The sequence below is a fragment of the Amia ocellicauda genome, chromosome 6 (genome assembly GCF_036373705.1).
Source record: "Amia ocellicauda isolate fAmiCal2 chromosome 6, fAmiCal2.hap1, whole genome shotgun sequence".
Classification (NCBI taxonomy): Eukaryota; Metazoa; Chordata; class Actinopteri; order Amiiformes; family Amiidae; genus Amia; species Amia ocellicauda.
Window position 1 is genome coordinate 49,689,424 of NC_089855.1, and position 24,264 is coordinate 49,713,687.

Genomic DNA, 24,264 nt, shown 5'->3' on the forward strand with positions numbered 1-24,264 from the left:
CTTGCCCGTGACGAAGGTTTCTGCTCTACGCACACGTCTCGCTCTGTCGCACGGCCAAGTCCAGAGTGAGCCAAGTTGCGCCCAGAGTGCTGCGTGTGGCGGGTCACTTCCGGAGCCGTCCCTGGTGGTCTAGTGGTCAGGATTCGGCGCTCTCACCGCCGCGGCCAGGGTTCGATTCCCGGTCAGGGAAGGTGGATCTGTTGCTCTTCCCCTGGGACCTGTGAGTAGATAGTAGGGTTTTTTGGGCGCGGCCTATTTTGTTATGACGTATGCCCTAAGCTTATTAATATTCCTACGTCATAATTGGGGGGCGTGATTTTAGAGTTATTTCCTTAATTATTCCTACGTCATATTCGTCAGAAAGTGTACACCCCTAAAACCCTGAACAACAAGGCCACCCATAAAGACCCCCCCCCCCCCTGAAGGCAACGCCCCGAAACTCTCCTCTCTATTTAAGACCCCGCGCTGCTTTTAGGCAATACCTCTTTAATTCTCAGCATCTGAAACATCCCGCTTCTTCAACATGTCCAGCGACATCAACATGAAACCCCGCAAGAAACAATCCCGGGCAAGGGTTCCTGTACTCACCAATTTGAAGATTGAACGCTCCTGGGTGTTGTTCTGGGGGGGTCGACGGGGTTACCGCTTTAAAAGGGATCCCAGCTATGTTGGAGTGGAGCTTTTTGCTTTGGGAGAGAAGGAGGGTACGTTGGAACCTTTTGAGACGGTGATTGAATACTCTTTTGAGGACTGGTTGAAGGTGATGGCATGGAGAGACCTGGGGCTTGTGGATAAGACTCTAGAAGGCTTGCAAGAGGGTCCAAGAGAAGGCGAAACGGAGTCTCCGATTCAGAGTTTTGAAAGGTGTGAATGGGAAAGCTTGCAGAACTACGGTACAGTGGTGAAGAGTCTATCTCTAACTACTGATCGTAAGGTTTTGTTTAGCAGTACCCTGATTACAAACCCTATTGAAGGGGTTGTGGAGGATCCAGAAAAACAGGTTACTGAAATTATGTTTGACGCCGTGGACTGGCCGTTCTTGAAGGAGGTCATAAACTGTATAAATGATGGTTTTGACATCTTGACCAAATGTTCACAACTGGATTCTGTTAGAAGGAGAATATGCTGGATTATGGATTATATATCCCCCTTGAATGACGACGACGATGATAAAACAGACGACCTGTGGGGGGTTGGAGGGGGGTCTGACGGCTCAGGGTCTACTCTCTTCTAAGAGGGCGGTGTGTCGTGACGTAGTGAAGAGATAGGATAAAAGGCGCAACAATTCATTCATGGTTTAAAATTAAAGAGAATGTCTTACCCGAAAGCTGCGGACATCGACAGGCTCTACAGGCCTCTTCAAACCCGGGATCACCCCTGGTTCTATTCCCCAGATTTTGTATACACTCCGGAACCCTCTGACTGCGGTTACCCTCCAAGACCTCAGACCCCGGTCCCTCAGGACGAAACAACATGCGGAGCGATGGATGTCCAAATGAGTCTCGGGGATCCCCAGCCTCTGGAGCTCATGGAGGGCCTCGATTTTGCCGAACTGTCTACCGTCTGTGCGTCTCAGGAGGGGGTCAGTCCAATGGATGTAGAAACACCCCACAAACCACCAGGCGACCCAATGAGCATCGGACGGTCTCGGGGGCGTGATGAAGACGCAGGATTTATGCCCGGGGTAGGTGTCCAAGTAAGCAGAGTGGTTAAAAGCACCCTGGTGTATATTCTGAGTGCTCTCATCGACCGAGCTCTGAAAGAAGTCTGTCGGGGGTGTGAAGTGAATCACCCCAGTCAGTTGAGACACAGTTGTTTGTTTGAACCAGACCGTTACTATTTCCTGTTCTATTTCAACGTGTTTTACAGAAGACTGAACAAACCGTGGCTGAAACCGGCACTAATCAAGGCTCTGTCTTACTCCCACATACATGTCACTGCTGGACAAGTCCAGAAAATCATAGATGAGATTTTGCTGGAGCTGAAAAAGGAGCCGTTTATAATAGAGAAACTTGGGCAGCTGCTCAATGACCTGGATGAGCCAAGTAGAAAAACCGCTGGCAAGCTAAAAGCTTATTTCTTCCGTAAAGAAGTTAAAGCTGGGGGCAGCGACGAAGAATTCGACATCTACGCCACTGATTCAGACTCTGACCTGAACTAAGGGACTTTGAACATGGGGAATGTTCTGGACTGCTGCTGCAACTGGTTCTGTCATCAACACTCTGCAGCTAACCTGAGAGCGCTATTACACCATGTGCTTGACAGAAAAGTAGCCAACGCGAGCCTTTTCTCTACAGATTTAACCATCGATGAGGATCAACTTTCAAACCTGGAAAAGTTAATGGTTGCTGTAACAAAGACCGGGGGGTACGAACACTGGGATGAAGCGCTCAAGGGGGCCAAGAATGATATTAGGCCATTTCATCAACATCTGTATGACCTTTTACTGAGCATGTTTAATACCCCTCTGTTTACTTTTAAAATAGGTCATATTGTTGTTTTATTTACATATGTAACTGAGGTGTGTGCCTACAAGATAAAGAAACAGGTATTTGTTGATATAGATCAAGTAACCAATCATCTGATTTCTTTTTGTCTGGACCGTAGAAAAAATTGTTGTGTATGTTATACTTTTCTCAAATGTCTAAAAAGGGGTATCTGCTCTCCTGAAGTTGAATAAAAAACCTTGTATAAAAACTTTGCGCATAGTGTGGGTCTGTGTGTTTATTTGGCAGAATGACTCGGCAAGCTCCCCAAATGCATGAACTATACTACAACCCAGCCAAGATTGGGGGTTTGGCGGGTAAGAAGGGTTTTCAAAGAGGACTCGCTGAGGCCGGCGTGAAGGTTAATGATGTGGTTGTTTCAGAATGGTTACGGGAACAAGACGCCTATACCTTACATAAACCTCTCAGGATTAACTTTAAAAGAAACCGTGTATATGCAACTGACATAGACTCACAATGGCAAATGGATCTAGTCGATATGTCAAATTTATCAAAACATAACAATGGTCACAAATTTATGTTGATGTGTATCGATGTGTTATCAAAATATGCCTGGGCTCGCATTCTACATAATAAAACAGGTCGGGCGGTGACAAGGGCCTTTGAGGATATATTGTCCCAGGGACGATGTCCTAAAAAACTGCAGACTGATAAAGGAAAAGAGTTTCTCAACAGAGAATTTCAGAATCTACTGAAGAGACACAAAATACATCATTTCACCACCGGTAATGAGCTTAAGGCATCGGTGGTGGAGAGGTTTAACCGCACCATAAAGACCAAAATGTGGAGATATTTTACAGCGGTCAACACGTTCAAGTATTTTGATAAAGTTCAGGATTTTATCGATGCTTACAACCAAGGGTATCACGCCAGTATTAAAATGAAGCCTATAGATGTTGATCAAAGTAATTCTTTTAAGGTCTATAAAAAATTATACGGCCCATTTATTAAGAAGGGGAAAACTACTTATAAGTTCAACATCGGTGATGTGGTTCGCGTTTCAAAGCTAAGGAGTACTTTTGCCAAAGGTTATGAACAAACATTTTCTGACGAATATTTTACAGTTACCGAACAGGTGGCTAGAGACCCCCCCGTGTACCGGTTAAAAGACTATGACGGGGAGGATATAGAAGGAACGTTTTACGAAGCCGAGTTACAAAAAATTATTGTGGGTAAAGACATTGTATACAGAGTTGAAAAGATATTAGCTGAGAAAACCCAGAACCGGAAAAAATATGTGTCGGTGAAATGGCTTGGATGGCCTGAAAAGTTCAATAGTTGGGTCCTGGAACAACAGGTTTGTGATATTCAAGCCTTATAACAACATGCCCGCTGGTGTGATGGGGTCATTACTTTCGATACTCAAGATGGAATCAGGAGGCTTCTACGTGACTCTACCCAGTAACGCCTCTCTCGATATATACCCTAAAAATGAAATATCCAGTTACACGGTACAATTTGGAAAATCTATAGATCTAAGGGGGTCGTGGGAAGTGGGGTTGGCGGAAATACAGTATCCTTACACTTGGGCTGTTTTACAAGATAAGGATGCCACCTTCGCCATTTTTGACGATGTTAAAAAGAGTCAATGGACATTCACGATGCAAGGAGGTTATTATGACAATGTGGATACAATATTAGATGAGATGCATAAACAGTTCTCAGAAGGCACCCCCAACATCAAGCTATATTACAACCCTATTAAAAACAGAGTGTACAAGGTGTCAAAACCTGGTATTAGCATTCAAACCAAAGGACAACTGGGGCGTATATTAGGGTTCTATTCTGACACAGAGAGCAGGTTCTCAGAAGTGGTGGCACCCTTCCCGGCTGACATCAGTGGCGGCTTTTACACTCTTTATGTGTATACGGATATCATAACACACCAGAGGGTCGGGGATAGCTATGTCCCCCTTTTGAGAAATGTACTTATTAAAGGTAAAAGCAATGACATGGTCACAATTACTTATGACAAGCCACACTACGTACCAGTCTCAAAGACCCACTTTGACCATGTTTTCACAGGTGGATGTGACCCTGGGAGATCGGCTCATTAGTCAAAGCAGCAATACTTACCCCTATAGGGCCATGATGGAGTGTATCCTTAATTATAGTGAGGAGACCCTAAGCAAACAGTTCAGCCCCGGCCTTTTCTTCAAAGACACCCCGGAAGCTATGGACGACCAGGATCCAGAGGGACTCAATAAGGGTTTGCAAAAAAGAACGGCCTTTTCAACAGAAGGGAGGACCTTTGAGCTAATGGGACATATTCATGCAGACATATTTTTCCAAGAAAAACTCATGCTCAACGGGGTAGACATTAAAATTAAAATGATCCGTAGTAAAAGTGCTTTTTGTCTGATGACCCCTGATACTGAAAAATATAAACTGACCATATTATCGGCCTCGCTGTTTGTGAAAAAAGTATCCGTCTCCCCGGCGGTTAAACTAGGACATGCGCAGGCTTTAATGACGGCAAACGCCAAGTACCCGATCGAAAGAGTCTATATGAAAGTCCACAGTATCCCCGCAGGGACACGGGTGATGAACCAGGAAAATCTGTTTCTAGGCCAGCTCCCAAAACAGGTTATTATAGGTCTCGTGGATAATGATGCATTTACCGGGGTTTACAACAAGAACCCCTTTAACTTTAAACATTATAACGCGGAATTTATAGCACTGTACGTCGATGGTGTGCAGGTTCCATCCAGACCTTTTCAACCTGACTTTGAAAACGGCAACGCGGTTCGTGAATATTACAGTCTAGTACTGGCTACGGGTCGCCATCTCAAGGATCAACCTCTGCTGATCGATCGCCGGGAATACTGCAGCGGTTACACCCTGTACGGTTTCAACCTGACCCCTGACGAAGAGTGTGGACAACATTTTTCACTGATGAAGACGGGCAATATGCGTTTGGAGATGCGTTTCAAGCAGCCTCTACCACGCACTGTAAATATGGTCGTGTATGCTGTGTTTGACAACATTATTGAGGTGAATCAGAGGAGAAACGTTCTGTATGATTATTATTAAAATGAACACCAGAGAGCTCAACCACATCATGAATGCCCTGGACGGCTCACGGAAAGTGTTTCAAGGAGTCTACGCCTGCGACCAGCTGCCTAAATTTAAGATCAAGAATTTACCTGCAATGTACATAATCAACACACACCCTAAAAATATGCCCGGAGAACATTGGCTGGCTATTTATCTAAGGGAGGACCACCGTCGTGAATTTTTTGATTCCTATGGAAACCCCCCGGATTTCAGACCTTTCCCTCGGAAGATCAATAACTTTCTTCTCAACAACTGTCAAGAAACCATTTACAGCGGTTGTCAAGTAAAAAGTCTACAGACCTTCACTTGTGGTCAACACTGTGTGTTTTTCTTATATCATAGATCTTAAAGAAGGCCATACCCCGATATTATGGCCTTGTACAGTGAGGATTTAGGCCAAAATGATAAAAAAGTGGCAGAGTTTGTCAGGATACTGTGGACCCCCCCTTATAACACAATTACTTACGACCCTAGCCAGCCATGTATACAGATGGGGTGTTCTTGTGAGGATTTTAAAAGATGTCATGCGTGTTAAAGTGAAAAAATAATGAAAACAGCCTTTGAATCATTAGTTTTGTTTTTATTCAACACAAATCTTATACAAAGCAGGGTTATGTTATAAATAAATGTACAACATTTGAAAATAAAAATAAAAAATAAAAAAATTGTTTGTCGGTTCCTTATTTACAGGGGAGACAAATAAAAACATGAGATTAATAAGCTTCCCAACGATGGATAGATCCTGAGGAGGGTTGCTCAACACGGTCAGAGTAATGAGATATCGGCGTCAGATCAGTCACCACCTCTTTACACAGACGGATTTTTTGTCGCGTTTCCTGGTTAGGGACTGTTGATTGGGGCATGTTCAGACAGGCCATCGCCTGTAGGAAAGCATTCCAGCCTACAGGTCGGCGACTATCGGGTACCTTATTAGTGCTAGTGACACTCTTCAACAAATCAAACATGTGTGAACCTTTGATCAGTTGTCCTTTAAAAACAAATTCACCCTGTTCATTCCAAGTCGTTACCCGCGGTTTCTGAACCATTTTGTGCAGAATATATTCTGCATGTCTTTTGCTTCTGGCCGGCATGTTTCTCAAAACATCCGTTACAACATCTCCCTCTGAACTCTCAACAGGTTCGGGCACCGCAACATCTTTATCAACCGTACCCCCCGCATCAGTCCCAGAACCATTTTCTTGAGAGGCCATGGTTAAAGTTAAAATGTTTTGATCTTTTTCACCCTGTCTAACCAGACGGAGGTAGCGCTGTAACGTGTTGCTATACATCTGGGCTTTGGAATACTGATTTAAATCGGCCCTGGCCAGTATAGCTTTCATTTCAGAGTCCAGGTTGTTTTCGGCCATTTGTCTAATGGGCTCTGGCCCGACAACATTTTTTCTCAGTTTCTCAAGCTGCTCCTGAGGGATCAAAAACATTTTCTGAGCATATTCCATTATTAACCCACTCTGGAAGCTAGAAGACTGGTTAGGAAAGGCACGGCTATGCTCAACAGCGGTCCTATAAAACCTCCGGTTTGATTAATCTTCTTTCTTTTTCTTTTAATAGAATACTTCTTATTAGCGATGATCTTGATAACCGCTTTTTGTTTTTTGAGTTTAGAATGTTGAGAAGGGGTTAGGGGTATATTACCGCGTAAGATGTTAAAAGCTATTTCACACAGGGTCTCGATCAAATCCGAGGGGGCCCCTGCCAGCACAGCTTTCCTATGGCGCGGGCTCCCCTCAAATAACATTTGCAAAAGCGGCAGATTTCTTTTAATCCGAACAGACATTCTTATTTATTTCCTTTTCTTTAGCACATACACTGCCGGCCAATCGGGCGGGCACAAACCTGTTCTGAGGCGAAAGTCTTCTGGGGTTTGTGCTTTTAAGTCCACAATCAAGTACCCGTAGGGTTTTTTGGTGGCATCCTCAAATGCCTCCAAAAAGAATTTGGTCTGGTTAGGGTACATTTGACGAGCCAAGACGGTGACCTGTAGTTTATCTCTGGGGTTTTTAAAAAGAATTATATAATTGGCATTTAAATTAATAGTGCGGCTTTTTTTACCTTGAAAAAATAGATTTTGAACTAAATAAATAATACTTAAATTCCTATGATGAGTGTACTTTGTGAAAGCTTTTTCCACTTCACTGTTGTCACCGGCCTGCTCCATCAGGTCATCAAGGATCACTAGATTAGTTTGTCCGGGCGGGAACAGGTCATCGTCACACAACGAGGCGGGGAGACCTTGCACAAATTTCAGATTATTTTTTTTTGATGCCAAATCATCGTAGAGAGGTTGCCAGCAAGAGTAACACCACACTATGTTGTCAAGAGCTTGGGACACGGTTGCGTCCACATCTTCTATGATGTTCTTTATAAGATAGCTCTTACCCGAATTGGAGGGACCGGCTATAATACAGGAGAAAGGGTGTTGAAGTCTGTTATCAAAACCACTGCTAATATCCATAAGGCAGAGTGGTATAATCAGTCTTCAACACTCTTTTATTGTACACCACCCTGAACCGTTTGTTTAGTGGTCTATTTTCCAATGTGTACCCCTTTTTATTGTGATAGATCTGATTTCCGGCTGTAATAATCTCGCGAGGAGGCGCGTCTTTCTCGGTTACAAAACTTTGTACCAGGGTCGTCAGAGACTTGATGTTAATGAGCTTGTTGTTACAATGGTTCAGAGTGAAACCCTTAACTTTCATACAGGTCTTACCCGCAGCCGTTCTGTATGCGTAAGTCTTAGGACCCCCTGAAACAAACTCCACTATGTGGTCCTGAGGATCTAGCTTGCTCGTTAACTCCCCAAGGTAGTCCCCGAGGGGAGGGACCCAATCCCCTGGCCTGGTGACAAAGATTACAGAGTCAGTATCATGATAGAGCGTGCGTTCCTGCAGCTGATCCATTAAGTTGTACAGTTCAAGCTGGGCGTAAGCCGTGGTAAAAACCGCTATGAAAACATTAACGTTTCCCTGTTTGGTGGGGAAATCTTTAGGGGCCCTCCACTGGACCTGTGCCACGTGGTCATTTAAGAATTGAAAGTGTGATACTGCATGTTGTTTGGAAAAGATAAATTCTATAAACTGTTCAGGGGTTTTAATCAAGGTTGTGTTTAGACGGTTATTTCTTTCCCCAAACTTACCCCACAGACTGTTTAAAATCAGTTTGGACATTTGTCTCTTGGCGGGGTTTACAGTTATGTTCCCCGGCTCTAGACGGATCCCTTCCTTTTCAAAATATTGCTGAACGTACCGCTCTTTGGCAGCGGAGTCAACACACCATGAGGGATAGCCCGATGCCTCCTGTTTCCCTTTCAGATGGGTCATAATGTACTCAGCAAAAAGAGTATCAGATTTTTCAGAAAAATGCCAAACCTCATACACCTTACCGACTCTGTAACCTTTCTCCACCGCCTTGTCAAGCTCAATGCTACACCAGACACCCGTCAGCGCTCTCTCGTCATCACTGTGCAGACAAGAGGTATTTTGATTTTCAGTTTCCACACACGTTCTACACAGAGGGAACATCAATTTTCCCGAACACCTGTAAGGCAACACGGGTAGGAACAGCTCACGAGGAGGGTACATGGTGACTTTGATCAAACCAAAGTACTGTCCGATTTCGAGAAAGTCACGATAAACAATGGTTGGATGCCCCACCGGGTACATTTTGGTCTTGTTGACATAAGGGTACAGACTGGTGAAATCATAGTAATCTACTCTCTCACCCTCCTTTACCTCATAATGTAAACAGAGGGCGTTGGTACGACCCCCAAATAACGCATCCCTGGGCTCTAGACGTTCAGGAAAGTCCAAGGTTTCCATAAACCGTTGTACCCCCACATCCTGTTGCTTCAGGGTCGTCCACGCGTGTTCCCAAATCACCAGTACATTCAAACCATAGGTGTTTTTTAAAGTTTCAATTCGTTCCTGGAAATCATAGTACATATCACCGCAGAGTTTTTGTGTTACGGGGTTAAAGGTGTTTGGGTCGAAGCACTGAGGACAGCCATGGTAAATACAACCAGCAAACTCATAAGCGGTACGCCGCCCGGACACGTCGCTAAAACCGTCTAAGTAGTAAGGACCCATTTTGACTTCCCCTTGATTTAAAGCATGTCTGATGAAGATGTTATCCCGGGCACTCAGATATTCCAGCCACTGTATGGAGACAGTCGAAAAGTTCTTTTGTCTAGCACGATAGTTGTCAGAAGTGGTGTCCGCTATAGTGTTTTTCTGCAAGAAATTGGATCGATACATTTTCATGCAGAGAGACGCTATGGTCACACTTTGCAAAGGGTCGAGACCCGACGTGTTGATAACCTCGGTGCGGAAACGCAAACAGGCTTCTTTAAGGATCACCACATCATTTTTACAATAAGCGGCCATCTCTTCTCGGAAATCAAAAACACTCCTCCCTCTCATGAGACATCATAGTATCAACCCCATAATAAGAGGCGGGCGGGTAGGACCCTCGATAATTTTGAGTGTCCTTAGTATTAAAAAAATGGCAGAACCAACCTTTCTTCTGAGCCTCAAAACCCAGAGCTTTAGGCAAAGCGCTCAATTTCATGGGGAGGAAATTTAACGAGTCTATGTAACGTTGGTTGAAAGCCTCGTCGGTGAAACACATGATCTTGCTACCCTGAGCTATTATTTTTGGGGTCACCCCATTTTCCACCAGATACTTCATCAATATGTAAGAATCATAACCCTTAGCATTGTGGGCAATAAATGTGTAATTGAGGTATTTTGGACCGCGATACCGCGTAAAGAAATCCCTGACACAACTCTCACCGCTAGCTGACCACTCACAATCCAACATGTCAATACAGTGTATATAATTAGCAACATGGACCCCGTTTTCTTGCCGGCATTCAAAATCAAAAAGGACATACCGGTTGTGCGGCGGCTCCTTTTTAACCGGCTGAATAAAGCACTGGTGTTCAGACCCCGGGGTTAAATCCGCATTACAGATCCTACATCTCGGTTCCAGACATTTGTGTGGTTTAACCTCATGAAAACGGTACTGGAGGCAACACTGCGGGCAATATTTAGTTTGATCACAATAACTCAGTTTTTTAACCCCCTCAGCAGCGGCCCTCTGCACCTTATGTTCGGAAAAACAGAATGCGGAGAGACAAATCCTTAAGCAATCTTTACATCGGATGGTAGGGGCCAAACCCTTACGACATTGCGGATTGAAACAGACGTTACAGTAACCGTCACAGCGGTGCTTAAGCTTATCATTGAAGGCCTTATAACACCAATGACAAACATACGAACAACCCAAAAAAGCCGTCAAACTCTTTATTCCAAAGTAATGACTATCACTTAGGAAGAGAAACAGTGTCTGTGTATGGGTTTCAGGATGTGTCTGAAATTTCACAAATACTTCCTTTACCTCACAACGGTACCACACAACAATTTTTAAAGACAACAACTCCTCAAACATGGCAATGTCTGAAAAGGCAACCATCTGTTGAGAGTTTAAGCCGGCCCTCTGATGAAGCATTAAAGCCTCTTGCATAGCTTGGGGTTCAGGCATGTCGGGGGTGAGTAGTTTTATTAAACTGTAAGCAAAACAGAGCTTATTGTCCCCATTGGAACTCACCACTAATTGCCTGAGCTTGTTCCTAATTATGTCGTTCTTCAAGCATTTCGACAGTCTTCTAAGCGCCCTACCCTCAGGGTTAGGAACCACATTCATTACCAGAGACAGACTTTCATCAGCTAAGATGGATGCGTTACTTTGCAATAACGCTTCGATTTTAGCCAGAAATTCATCAACATCTAAATTATCTCCACTCAGCATTACAGATAGGTTGCTAAACAAATCATCCCCTCTGAGTTCTAACTGTACAACATCTCGAGGTCTGACCCTTTCAGCAACCTGTTCAAGCATGTTTTGCAAGGCCTCGTGTATGTTGACAAATATTTCTGCATAATTGTCACAATTTAAAAGTTCTGCAAAATTAAAACGCTGAATCATTTCAAAATTGTTATAGGCCGGTCTATCTATAATCACGGGATCACTGGTACTTTTGGACACATCATCATTTTGAACAAAGCCTTCAACCCCTACATTCTCACAGAGCATGTCATCCACAGCCTTATCAGTCTCAGAACCCTCCACATTCCGAACACCCCCACCGCTGACATCTACAAAACCCCCTTTTTGAGGAGGCTCATTTAAAGCCTGTAAAAGTCCTTCAAAGATATCCACCCGGTTAATGTCAAGACCCTCCTCTTTAGTGACGGCTGCTTCTGCCGCCGTACTGTGTTCTAATTGTCTCAAATCATTTATAATAGGGGCAGAATTTGGTCGGGGTAGCGTCTCCAAAGCCTCCACCATTTCAAACAAATCGGGGTGAACTAGGGGTTGAACCTCTATAAGCGCTACCGTTGGGAGGTGGTTATTTAGATCATTGACCATCTGTAACAGGTCGGGGTTCACGGTAAGTCTGGTAATTCACATTCTATCGGTGGTGATTGGGGGTTATTTAAATCATTTATCATTTGTAATAGTTCCTGGTTCATTGGGACATCAGAGGAGTTCACAACAGGGCCGAGGGTGTTCTCTCGGGAAGGTCTTTTTGGGGCCCTAACTTGTTCATAATCCTTTAGTTTGTGAGTTCTTTTACCAAGTCCGGACATTTTTTTTATTTTTTATTTTTCCAACAACCCACAATAGTAAGGCGTTTTGTATCTATTAAAACATTAAATACGGTACAATTCGTTAGTAAGGGTATTAATAAGGGTGTTTTGGCTCTCTATCACAAGGTTTTGCCCCACTAACACAAGTCTTTGATTTAGTAACAAGGTATGTAGCAACTCATGCCGACCTTCAGGAAGTAGCTCCGGGGGATGGTGTCCTGGCTCAGCTGCAAAGGATGGTCGCTCCGGTAAATCTCGGTCGAAGGAGGCAGGGAGCGAGCGTATACTCACGGACGGAGACCAAGAAGGCCTTTGCGGTGACACCCTGGCCAATCGCGGTGTACTGTTCAGCGTTTCTGTAGCCAAGAAACGGGGCTGGGGGGACGATGTTGAAACCAGTCCGTCGTTGGGTGGTGTGTCAACCCTGACTGACGGCGACCCCTGAGGTTGTTGGTTGCCTGTATTTGTTCCGCCCGACAATGCGGCGGGCTGAATCTGGATTGTTGAATTACCCCCAGAAGGCTGTGGCCTGAGTAGATGTTGGGGGGTCTCCAAGACCACCGTGGGGGATCCTCTCGGTGATCTCTCCGGGGAAGATGTTTGATCCCACTTAGACGGGGTAATTGTCCTCAATAGCTCATCCACAGAATGACTATCCCAAGAGTCTTGGGAAGAATAAAAATATACATTACATTTACATCTTTAAACGGCGACAGAAATCAAACTTAAAACAACATGCCCAGGACCTTCAAAACCTTTAGCTTTTTTAGACCTTTGAAAATAGGCTTAGACATTCACTACAACGCCTTATTATTTACAGACAATATATTTATTAGGACTTGATAATAAATGTAAAACAGAGAAGCCTCTGTAAATAAACTGTTTCTTAAATGTAATATTGTTAATAAAACACTTTTTATACACACACACACCACATTTCATTTTTAAACGAACCTTCCAAGTGTAAACGCTTCCTGATCCCGGGACTTCCTGTTTCACAAACGTTTTCACGATCTGTTTAAATATTAAATACAATGAACACCTTCAAGCCTTTTCCTACAGCCACTTTAAAACAGAAGTATAATTGCGGGAGATAAGCCAAACAACTTACTAAAACCTTTCGGACAGCTTTACTTCCTAACCAGACGGTCGGGCAATCGGTCATTTCTAAACACATGCCCCAGAAACAAGCCTAGACCTGTCCGGACTTCTAAAGATCTTTCCCAGAACCCCCAAGACCTACAGGAAATGGGCACCCCTCGCTTAAATATTAGCCCTCAACGGGCAAACAAAACCCTTTTAAAAACATTAAAGTTTGAAAGATCTTACTTACCTCCAAAGAATAATCGTTTCTTATGTTTTTCAGCTGGTTTAGCTTTTTGCACTTCTGTGAAGGTAAGAGACATGTTTAACCTTTAACCACCCCGCTTTATAAAAAGCTTTAACCTCTTACAAGCGGCAGATATATACTCACCGCTATCAGATACAGGGGCTGACGGCCTTTCAGATTCTTGAAAGGTTACGGTTCTCGAAGGTAAAACTAAACAAGCCCTCGATGTGGAAGGCCTTTCGTTGTCTCGAACCACGTTTCTTAATACTGTTAGAAAGGATATTTTTTAAAATTAACAAAACGGGCCTCAAACATTTTACAGAAACGTTATACAAACAAACAGGGGTTTAGTTCTTACCCGGTCGGCAGACAGCCTGTCTAGGGACAACCACTTCTCTTGGTTGATCCTCGGAGACATTAATCACAGGCCTTTCGATAGTTTCTGTGTAATTAAAGAGACCGCCATTAATATATATTAAAACGTTTTCATAACTCTAATGAGCCGCTTCAAAACACAACCACACACCCATACATAAGAACCCTTGAGCGCAAACACAAAAATCTTACCGTCGTTGTTCCAGATGATCTCCTCAGCGTTGGGAATTAACTCCTGTTGACTGGCTGAAAAATAATTTTACAGAACTTAAAACAGATGTTATAACCTTATTTACAATACATGCCCACAACCCGCTCTGAGTCAATGAAAATAATCTGAAGACTTACCTAAAAACTCGTTTAAATCGAAGTCGTTGATGTTGTTTCCGGACATTGTTGATCTTTAGGCTTAAATCGAAAGGTCAGTATGAGTCTGTCGAGCTGAAGACCAGACCTTCATACTTATACTGATGGCCGGATGCCGGATCTGCTTGTAAGGCATTGTTCTGGGCTGGCCTTTGTGCCGTCCTGTTACCAATTAACATATCAAAACCAACCAATAAAATGACCCTGCATCAATTTCAAATAGAAACCAGATGGCGACGATCTCTCTCCTCTCTACTCTAAACTTTTATTAGAACCTTTTGGTCTCTCAAAAAAACATTTTTAAGCATCAAGACCTATAGTCAATAAACACTAAGAATATTTCAGGCCTTTATACGCGCTAAAAAACAACCTGAGCCAAGAAAATAACTATAAAGATCTAAAATAAGTAGCGCTTTTACAGTGATTTTTTTTTTTTTTTAATAGCGATGCTTTCTTTGGTATTAAACAAGTCACAAACTACTCAGAACAGCGTTTATCCCCACAAAAGAGATATTTGGGTTTATTTTACAAAGCTTATAAATTATATAGTTTAAAAGTATTCTGAATGTTTTGAGACCACACGCCATGCCTACGTTTGTCTGAGCCCACCCCCGTCCCCCGTGGTGTGAGTGATTTAGCCTTGAGTGTTGTGATCTATTTAGCATTGAGTGATCAGTTGTTTTTATTTTTTAAATGATTCCTTATCATCAGGGATTGAGCCTGCTAAAATACCTTAAAAACATATCCTTATCTTAAGTCTAACTCTTATGAGCTTTAAGACCCTAGAATGTATTTAAGTAAAACGAATGAACACATTATGTGTGAGATAAAATATAACCACAGCTTTTTTTTTTTTTTTTTTTTTTTTACAAAAACAATTAACCTATACCGACAAACACCCACACACACACACACCCTCTTTTTTTAAATTTTATTTTTAATTAAATTTGAGGGGAGAGACAGAGCCATATACATTGGGGTTAACATAAGTACCCTATGCAAAACAGGAATTGTTAGGACCTGTGACCATTACAGACAACAGAACTTGTTGATCTTATAAAATGATTGGGCGAGAGAGACAGAGAGAGAGAGACAGACAGAGACAGACAGAGACAGAGCCAGTGTGAATATGATAAACGCACTATTCAAAATGGCATTGTTAAGACCTGGGACCATTACAGACAACAGAACTTGTTGATCTTATAAAATGCTTGGGCGAGAGAGACAGAGAGAGAGAGACAGACAGAGACAGAGACAGAGACAGTGTGAATATGATAAACGCACTATTCAAAATGGCATTGTTAAGACCTGGGCCCCTTACATGTATATTTAAAAAAGACCCCCAACCACTACAGGAAGAGCCGACCCATTCACACTCTACAGTTGACCAACAAGAACAACAAGAACAACCGGTTATGGGTGGCCTTGTTGTTCAGGGTTTTAGGGGTGTACACTTTCTGACGGATATGACGTAGGAATAATTAAGGAAATAACTCTAAAATCACGCCCCCCAATTATGACGTAGGAATATTAATAAGCTTAGGGCATACGTCATAACAAAATAGGCCGCGCCCAAAAAACCCTACTATCTACTCCTGTGTGGTGCATTTTCTCTCTCTCTATCTGTGATTAAATCCTTACTTATATACATATGTCCATGAACGTTTCTGGAGCTCATGTACATCACATCACACGACGGGCCGTGTTCTTTTCGGTCACTTTGAAAGTTTTGCTCATGACAATCCTTTTCTATTGCGGCACGATGGCTGCCACCGAGGAAGGAAAGTCGTCCGCAGTTGGCTGCAAGCTTGCCTGAAGCGCAGGAAAGGACTTACTCGCGACGTGCCACTTAAAGACTGAAGAAGTGGGGGTCGGCCTCACCGAGAGCCCTGAGGATTAGCTCACGTGGTAGAGCGCTCGCTTAGCATTGTAGCGTTATGTTGGGTGTATTTGGATAAGAGCATTTGGGCTCTGAGCTGAAGCACTGATCTAAAGAAAACCTCTCCCCCCCAAAGTTATCAGATTCCCTTAGCTCATCAGCTTGGAACTGGTTTGCATCAAAGTGACAGTTTTGGGGAGGATGGCACCAAGAAGAGGCCAAATAGTTTGGAATTCTGCTATGAGATGTCTGGAGAAAGGGGCCTGTAGGTGATAAAAACTCTTTGAAGTGGACGAGAGCCGAAATCCCGACATAGAGCTACGAACCCAGGCCAACCGGCATTTCCAAAAGATGGCATGGATTGACATCAGTCATAAATCAAGCCCCCCTCCAATAGGACACTGGGGGCTGAAACCGAAATCCAATCTCAAAAACTCAAGAACCAATCACCTCTTGATCTGACAGACTATAAGGAACAGCGGACAGTCTTTCTCGCTCTCTCTCACCTGAACCAGTAACTCGCTGCCACAGCTCAACCTGTAGCTCTGTTACCAGAACCGGAACCAGAAACCAACTAAGTCTTTGCCGGCAACAGAAGAGTTAAACTGGGAGAAGGAGATTGAGCCGTACGAAGAATTCTTTTAAAGGACTTTATTAAATAAAGAACTTTACAGACTGCGCTGCCCGCCTGTGCCCACCTGATCAGTGGAGTTTTACAGCTGGACAATTGACTAAGTCGACTGTATACGAAAGTGTCAGTCATTTAAATAGCTATTTGAGTCTTAAGAAACTTGACCCTTGGAACAAACACGGCCCTGCTTTCCTCAAAGACTTTGTCTTCAAATAAGTACGGTGAGAGACCCTGCTTGCCAAGAAGATTTTGTGCACAACCTTGGAGCCTTCAAACCAGTGGAAAATCTGTTTGGAAACGACTCTACTTTCGCGAAACCCCAACTTCCAGGTGTATCGACTGAGTGGAAGTTCTTGGACAAAGCCGAACCGGACTGCCTTTGTTCCAAACCACACGGACCTCGTGCCGTGTGCTGTTATCTGAGCCCGAAGCCAGAGAGGCCTCTCTGCGACGAAGTTCAGATAAGTTTAACAGTTTGGAGTTCATGATTCATGACATTTGAGAAATCAATTAGAAATGTTAATCTGTGATTCATAACTCTAGAATGTGTAATATCATTTAGTTTTCTTAAATATAAATGTGTGTTGCATTAAACTGTTTTGTTGATCATTTTAGAAATAAAATCTGTCAACGCCGAGAAATATCTTCTCATTCCTGTTTAACTGTTTAGTCTGAAATTGACACAAGTTAATAGACATTAGATTATTGGTGGCCCTGCCTATCCTTAATCATTGAATAATAATCAGTTAAGGGAAATTGTGGTAACTAGTAATGATAGGATCTTTCTCGGCACCTAAACGTGAATGAGACTGATATATATGTAACGAGAAGTTACCTGACATAAATACTAACCTGCGTAGTTATTTAATGTCTGACTAATAATACTAACGAGAGACTCACCTTCGTCTTACTAACCGGTATTGTAGTCAATGTGTTTATAACCTTTTTTGTTTAACGATTTGTGTTATCATATGTGAACCCATGCTCTTTGATTTGGTCACGGAAGTGATTTGTCTTCGATTTGTTGATCTAGAGTTGAATTGTAATTAGTTTTTCCCTTTTGTATAATTAGTGTAGTGCTACATTTAGTCTTTGTTTTGAATACATTTGACAATTTATATCTTTGGAATTGGTGTCTGCGTCCAATTATTACAGAAATTGAGTTCTACAAGATTCCAGGATTCGTGATAAGGTGATACTCTAAATTCACTTCTTTAATTGAAATGTATAAGTGTACCTTACGCTACAGCATGCGAGAGGCAGCGGGATCGATGCCCGCATTCTCCAAGGCCTCAGGCGCTCGTGCCCCGGTTTCGGGGGAGAGTCGCTCACTTTTCTTGCCGCAGACACAGGCGCAAGGCATTGCCTGTTTGCCGTAAGGTTATCAGACACAACGCGCCGGCGACGGCTGCAGCATTAGCACGCCGGCTGGCCCTTCTGAAGTTCCCCAAAAACGACCGAGATGCCGCTTCGACGTCGTAACCCCAGGAACGACCGCAAAGACACTCCAACCCTCAATCTTCCGATCCGAAGTCAGACCGAAGAGACTGTATGATGTTTTAGATTAAAGATAGTATGCAGACCGAGCAAGTTAGATTTATCGAGCTAGCAAACAGCCATTGAGGCACCTGTTCGGGACGTACCCTGTAGAAATTCCTGTCAACGATAAAAGGATCAAACGGTGGAGAAAAAGCCCGCAGGATGTTTGTCAAAACTCTGTTTGTGGACTGAATGGCTTTCCCAGATTGGCAGGGACTGTTTTTGGTATTGACTGAGGGACAGTTGTAAAAGACAACCTCTCACCGGACCTCTGGCATACACCAAAGAAAGCCACCTCACCTCTCCCCCGAATCTCACAAAACACAATCCCCCCCGCCCCCAGGGAAGACAGACCGCAATCGGACTCGGGCTTGCAACTTTTGATTGGATGAACGGCCGCAAACATTCTGTAATTTTCTTTTAAAGCTTCACTCGTGCTTGTAAAAAACCGAGGTCTCACTGAAAGAATGCCCTGACGTGGTTGCTTCCAAGCTAGCTGGTTTACAAAGTTCCTTTTCGCTTTAACGATGATTTCCAAGAAGGGAAATAATCTATCTGTAATCTGTCAACACAGGCACCTTCTTCTCCGTTAAGCCACGCGGTCACCACCAGGAAGATGAACGCACCAGGCTGACCCGGAGTTTTCGCCAATTCGTCTCCAAGCCTCCCAAGAGGGAACATAAACAGGCCTTATTCGCAGACACAGGCCCTCACGCAGGGAAACCACCGCTTCACCGCCGCTGCCCCTGCCAAGGGCCCCAGGTCCCACCGAGACTTGAACTCGGATCGCTGGATTCAGAGTCCAGAGTGCTAACCATTACACCATGGAACCAAGCCCGCTGCCCACCTCTTGCCCGTGACGAAAGTCTCTGCTCTACGCACACGTCTCGCTCTGTCGCACGGCCAAGTCCAGAGTGAGCCAAGTTGCGCCCAGAGTGCTGCGTGTGGCGGGTCACTTCCGGAGCCGTCCCTGGTGGTCTAGTGGTCAGGATTCGGCGCTCTCACCGCCGCGGCCCGGGTTCGATTCCCGGTCAGGGAAGGTGGATTTGTTGCTCTTCCCCTAGGACCTGTGTGGTGCATTTTCTCTCTCTCTATCTGTGATTAAATCCTTACTTATATACATATGTCCATGAACGTTTCTGGAGCTCATTGTACATCACATCACACGACGGGCCGTGATCTTTTCGGTCACTTTGAAAGTTTTGCTCATGACAATCCTTTTCTATTGCGGCACGATGGCTGCCACCGAGGAAGGAAAGTCGTCCGCAGTTGCCTGCAAGCTTGCCTGAAGCGCAGGAAAGGACTTACTCGCGACGTGCCACTTAAAGACTGAAGAAGTGGGGGTCGGCCTCACCGAGAGCCCTGAGGATTAGCTCACGTGGTAGAGCGCTCGCTTAGCATTATAGCGTTATGTTGGGTGTATTTGGATAAGAGCATTTGGGCTCTGAGCTGAAGCACTGATCTAAAGAAAACCTCTCCCCCCCAAAGTTATCAGATTCCCTTAGCTCATCAGCTTGGAAGTGGTTTGCATCAAAGTGACAGTTTTGGGGAGGATGGCACCAAGAAGAGGCCAAATAGTTTGGAATTCTGCTATGAGATGTCTGGAGAAAGGGGCCTGTAGGTGATAAAAACTCTTTGAAGTGGACGAGAGCCGAAATCCCGACATAGAGCTACGAACCCAGGCCAACCGGCATTTCCAAAAGATGGCATGGATTGACATCAGTCATAAATCAAGCCCCCCTCCAATAGGACACTGGGGGCTGAAACCGAAATACAATCTCAAAAACTCAAGAACCAATCACCTCTTGATCTGACAGACTATAAGGAACAGCGGACAGTCTTTCTCGCTCTCTCTCACCTGAACCAGTAACTCGCTGCCACAGCTCAACCTGTAGCTCTGTTGCCAGAACCGGAACCAGAAACCAACTAAGTCTTTGCCGGCAACAGAAGAGTTAAACTGGGAGAAGGAGATTGAGCCGTACGAAGAATTCTTTTAAAGGACTTTATTAAATAAGGAACTTTACAGACTGCGCTGCCCGCCTGTGCCCACCTGATCAGTGGAGTTTTACAGCTGGACAATTGACTAAGTCGACTGTATACGAAAGTGTCAGTCATTTAAATAGCTATTTGAGTCTTAAGAAACTTGACCCTTGGAACAAACACGGCCCTGCTTTCCTCAAAGACTTTGTCTCCAAATAAGTATGGTGAGAGACCCTGCTTGCCAAGAAGATTTTGTGCACAACCTTGGAGCCTTCAAACCAGTGGAAAATCTGTTTGGAAACGACTCTACTTTCGCGAAACCCCAACTTCCAGGTGTATCGACTGAGTGGAAGTTCTTGGACAAAGCCGAACCGGACTGCCTTTGTTCCAAACCACACGGACCTCGTGCCGTGTGCTGTTATCTGAGCCCGAAGCCAGAGAGGCCTCTCTGCGACGAAGTTCAGATAAGTTTAACAGTTTGGAGTTCATGATTCATGACATTTGAGAAATCAATTAGAAATGTTAATCTGTGATTCATAACTCTAGAATGTGTAATATCATTTAGTTTTCTTAAATATAAATGTGTGTTGCATTAAACTGTTTTGTTGATAATTTTAGAAATAAAATCTGTCAACGCCGAGAAATATCTTCTCATTCCTGTTTAACTGTTTAGTCTGAAATTGACACAAGTTAATAGACATTAGATTATTGGTGGCTCTGCCTATCCTTAATCATTGAATAATAATCAGTTAAGAGAAATTGTGGTAACAAGTAATGATAGGATCTTTCTCGGCACCTAAACGTGAATGAGACTGATATATATATAACGAGAAGTTACCTGACATAAATACTAACCTGCGTAGTTATTTAATGTCTGACTAATAATACTAACGAGAGACTCACCTTCGTCTTACTAACCGGTATTGTAGTCAATGTGTTTATAACCTTTTTTGTTTAACGATTTGTGTTATCATATGTGATCCCATGGTCTTTGATTTGGTCACGGAAGTGATTTGTCTTCGATTTGTTGATCTAGAGTTGAATTGTAATTAGTTTTTCCCTTTTGTATAATTAGTGTAGTGCTACATTTAGTCTTTGTTTTGAATACATTTGACAATTTATATCTTTGGAATTGGTGTCTGCGTCCAATTATTACAGAAATTGAGTTCTACAAGATTCCAGGATTCGTGATAAGGTGATACTATAAATTCACTTCTTTAATTGAAATGTATAAGTGTACCTTACGCTACAGCATGCGAGAGGCAGCGGGATCGATGCCTGCATTCTCCAAGGCCTCAGGCGCTCGTGCCCCGGTTTCGGGGGAGAGTCGCTCACTTTTCTTGCCGCAGACACAGGCGCAAGGCATTGCCTGTTTGCCGTAAGGTTATCAGACACAACGCGCCGGCGACGGCTGCAGCATTAGCACGCCGGCTGGCCCTTCCGAAGTTCCCCAAAAACGACCGAGATGCCGCTTCGACGTCGTAACCCCAGGAACGACCGCAAAGGCACTCCAACCCTCAATCTTCCGATCCGAAGTCAGACCGAAGAGACTGTATGATGTTTTAGATTAAAGATAGTATGCAGACCGAGCAAGTTAGATTTATCGAGCTAGCAAACAGCCATTGAGGCACCTGTTCGGGACGTACCCTGTAGAAATTCCTGTCAACGATAAAAGGATCAAACGGTGGAGAAAAAGCCCGCAGGATGTTTGTCAAAACTCTGTTTGTGGACTGAATGGCTTTCCCAGATTGGCAGGGACTGTTTTTGGTATTGACTGAGGGACAGTTGTAAAAGACAACCTCTCACCGGACCTCTGGCATACACCAAAGAAAGCCACCTCACCTCTCCCCCGGATCTCACAAAACACAATCCCCCCCGCCCCCAGGGAAGACAGACCGCAATCGGACTCGGGCTTGATTGGATGAACGGCCGCAAACATTCTATGTCATTTTCTTTTAAAGCTTCACTCGTGTTTGTAAAAAACCCAGGTCTCACTGAAAGAATGCCCTGACGTGGTTGCTTCCAAGCTAGCTGGTTTACAAAGTTCCTTTTCGCTTTAACGATGATTTCCAAGAAGGGAAATAATCTATCTGTAATCTGTCAACACAGGCACCTTCTTCTCCGTTAAGCCACGCGGTCACCACCAGGAAGATGAACGCACCAGGCCGACCCAGAGTTTTCGCCAATTCGTCTCCAAGCCTCCCAAGAGGGAACATAAACAGGCCTTATTCGCAGACACAGGCCCTCACGCAGGGAGACCACCGGGTCACCGCTGCTGCCCCTGCCAAGGGCCCCAGGTCCCACCGAGACTTGAACTCGGATCGCTGGATTCAGAGTCCAGAGTGCTAACCATTACACCTTGGAACCAAGCCCGCTGCCCACCTCTTGCCCGTGACGAAGGTTTCTGCTCTACGCACACGTCTCGCTCTGTCGCACGGCCAAGTCCAGAGTGAGCCAAGTTGCGCCCAGTAGTGGTCAGGATTTGGCGCTCTCACCGCCGCGGCCCGGGTTCGATTCCCGGTCAGGGAAGGTGGATCTGTTGCTCTTCCCCTAGGACCTGTGAGTAGATAGTAGGGTTTTTTGGGCGCGGCCTATTTTGTTATGACGTATGCCCTAAGCTTATTAATATTCCTACGTCATAATTGGGGGGCGTGATTTTAGAGTTATTTCCTTAATTATTCCTACGTCATATCCGTCAGAAAGTGTACACCCCTAAAACCCTGAACAACAAGGCCACCCATAAAGACCCCCCCCCCCGAAGGCAACGCCCCGAAACTCTCCTCTCTATTTAAGACCCCGCGCTGCTTTTAGGCAATACCTCTTTAATTCTCAGCATCTGAAACATCCCGCTTCTTCAACATGTCCAGCGACATCAACATGAAACCCCGCAAGAAACAATCCCGGGCAAGGGTTCCTGTACTCACCAATTTGAAGATTGAACGCTCCTGGGTGTTGTTCTGGGGGGGTCGACGGGGTTACCGCTTTAAAAGGGATCCCAGCTATGTTGGAGTGGAGCTTTTTGCTTTGGGAGAGAAGGAGGGTACGTTGGAACCTTTTGAGACGGTGATTGAATACTCTTTTGAGGACTGGTTGAAGGTGATGGCATGGAGAGACCTGGGGCTTGTGGATAAGACTCTAGAAGGCTTGCAAGAGGGTCCAAGAGAAGGCGAAACGGAGTCTCCTACTCAGAGTTTTGAAAGGTGTGAATGGGAAAGCTTGCAGAACTACGGTACAGTGGTGAAGAGTCTATCTCTAACTACTGATCGTAAGGTTTTGTTTAGCAGTACCCTGATTACAAACCCTATTGAAGGGGTTGTGGAGGATCCAGAAAAACAGGTTACTGAAATTATGTTTGACGCCGTGGACTGGCCGTTCTTGAAAGAGGTCATAAACTGTATAAATGATGGTTTTGACATCTTGACCAAATGTTCACAACTGGATTCTGTTAGAAGGAGAATATGCTGGATTATGGATTATATATCCCCCTTGAATGACGACGACGATGATAAAACAGACGACCTGTGGGGGGTTGGAGGGGGGTCTGACGGCTCAGGGTCTACTCTCTTCTAAGAGGGCGGTGTGTCGTGACGTAGTGAAGAGATAGGATAAAAGGCGCAACAATTCATTCATGGTTTAAAATTAAAGAGAATGTCTTACCCGAAAGCTGCGGACGTCGACAGGCTCTACAGGCCTCTTCAAACCCGGGATCACCCCTGGTTCTATTCCCCAGATTTTGTATACACTCCGGAACCCTCTGACTGCGGTTACCCTCCAAGACCTCAGACCCCGGTCCCTCAGGACGAAACAACATGCGGAGCGATGGATGTCCAAATGAGTCTCGGGGATCCCCAGCCTCTGGAGCTCATGGAGGGCCTCGATTTTGCCGAACTGTCTACCGTCTGTGCGTCTCAGGAGGGGGTCAGTCCAATGGA

General features: G+C 44.4%; 4 non-coding genes across 4 annotated transcripts; 2 read left to right on the plus strand and 2 right to left on the minus strand.

Annotated features, from left to right (window-relative positions):
* The first annotated feature begins 118 nt into the window (after positions 1-118).
* On the plus strand, positions 119-190 carry trnae-cuc (transfer RNA glutamic acid (anticodon CUC)). Its single transcript has one exon. It is a non-coding gene; the product is annotated as a tRNA-Glu (tRNA).
* An 18,922-nt stretch (positions 191-19,112) lies between these two features.
* trnaq-cug (transfer RNA glutamine (anticodon CUG)) lies at positions 19,113-19,184 on the minus strand. Its single transcript has one exon. It is a non-coding gene; the product is annotated as a tRNA-Gln (tRNA).
* A 135-nt stretch (positions 19,185-19,319) lies between these two features.
* Positions 19,320-19,391, plus strand: trnae-cuc (transfer RNA glutamic acid (anticodon CUC)). The gene has a single exon. It is a non-coding gene; the product is annotated as a tRNA-Glu (tRNA).
* Positions 19,392-22,627: 3,236 nt separating this feature from the next.
* Positions 22,628-22,699, minus strand: trnaq-cug (transfer RNA glutamine (anticodon CUG)). Its single transcript has one exon. It is a non-coding gene; the product is annotated as a tRNA-Gln (tRNA).
* Positions 22,700-24,264: the final 1,565 nt, after the last annotated feature.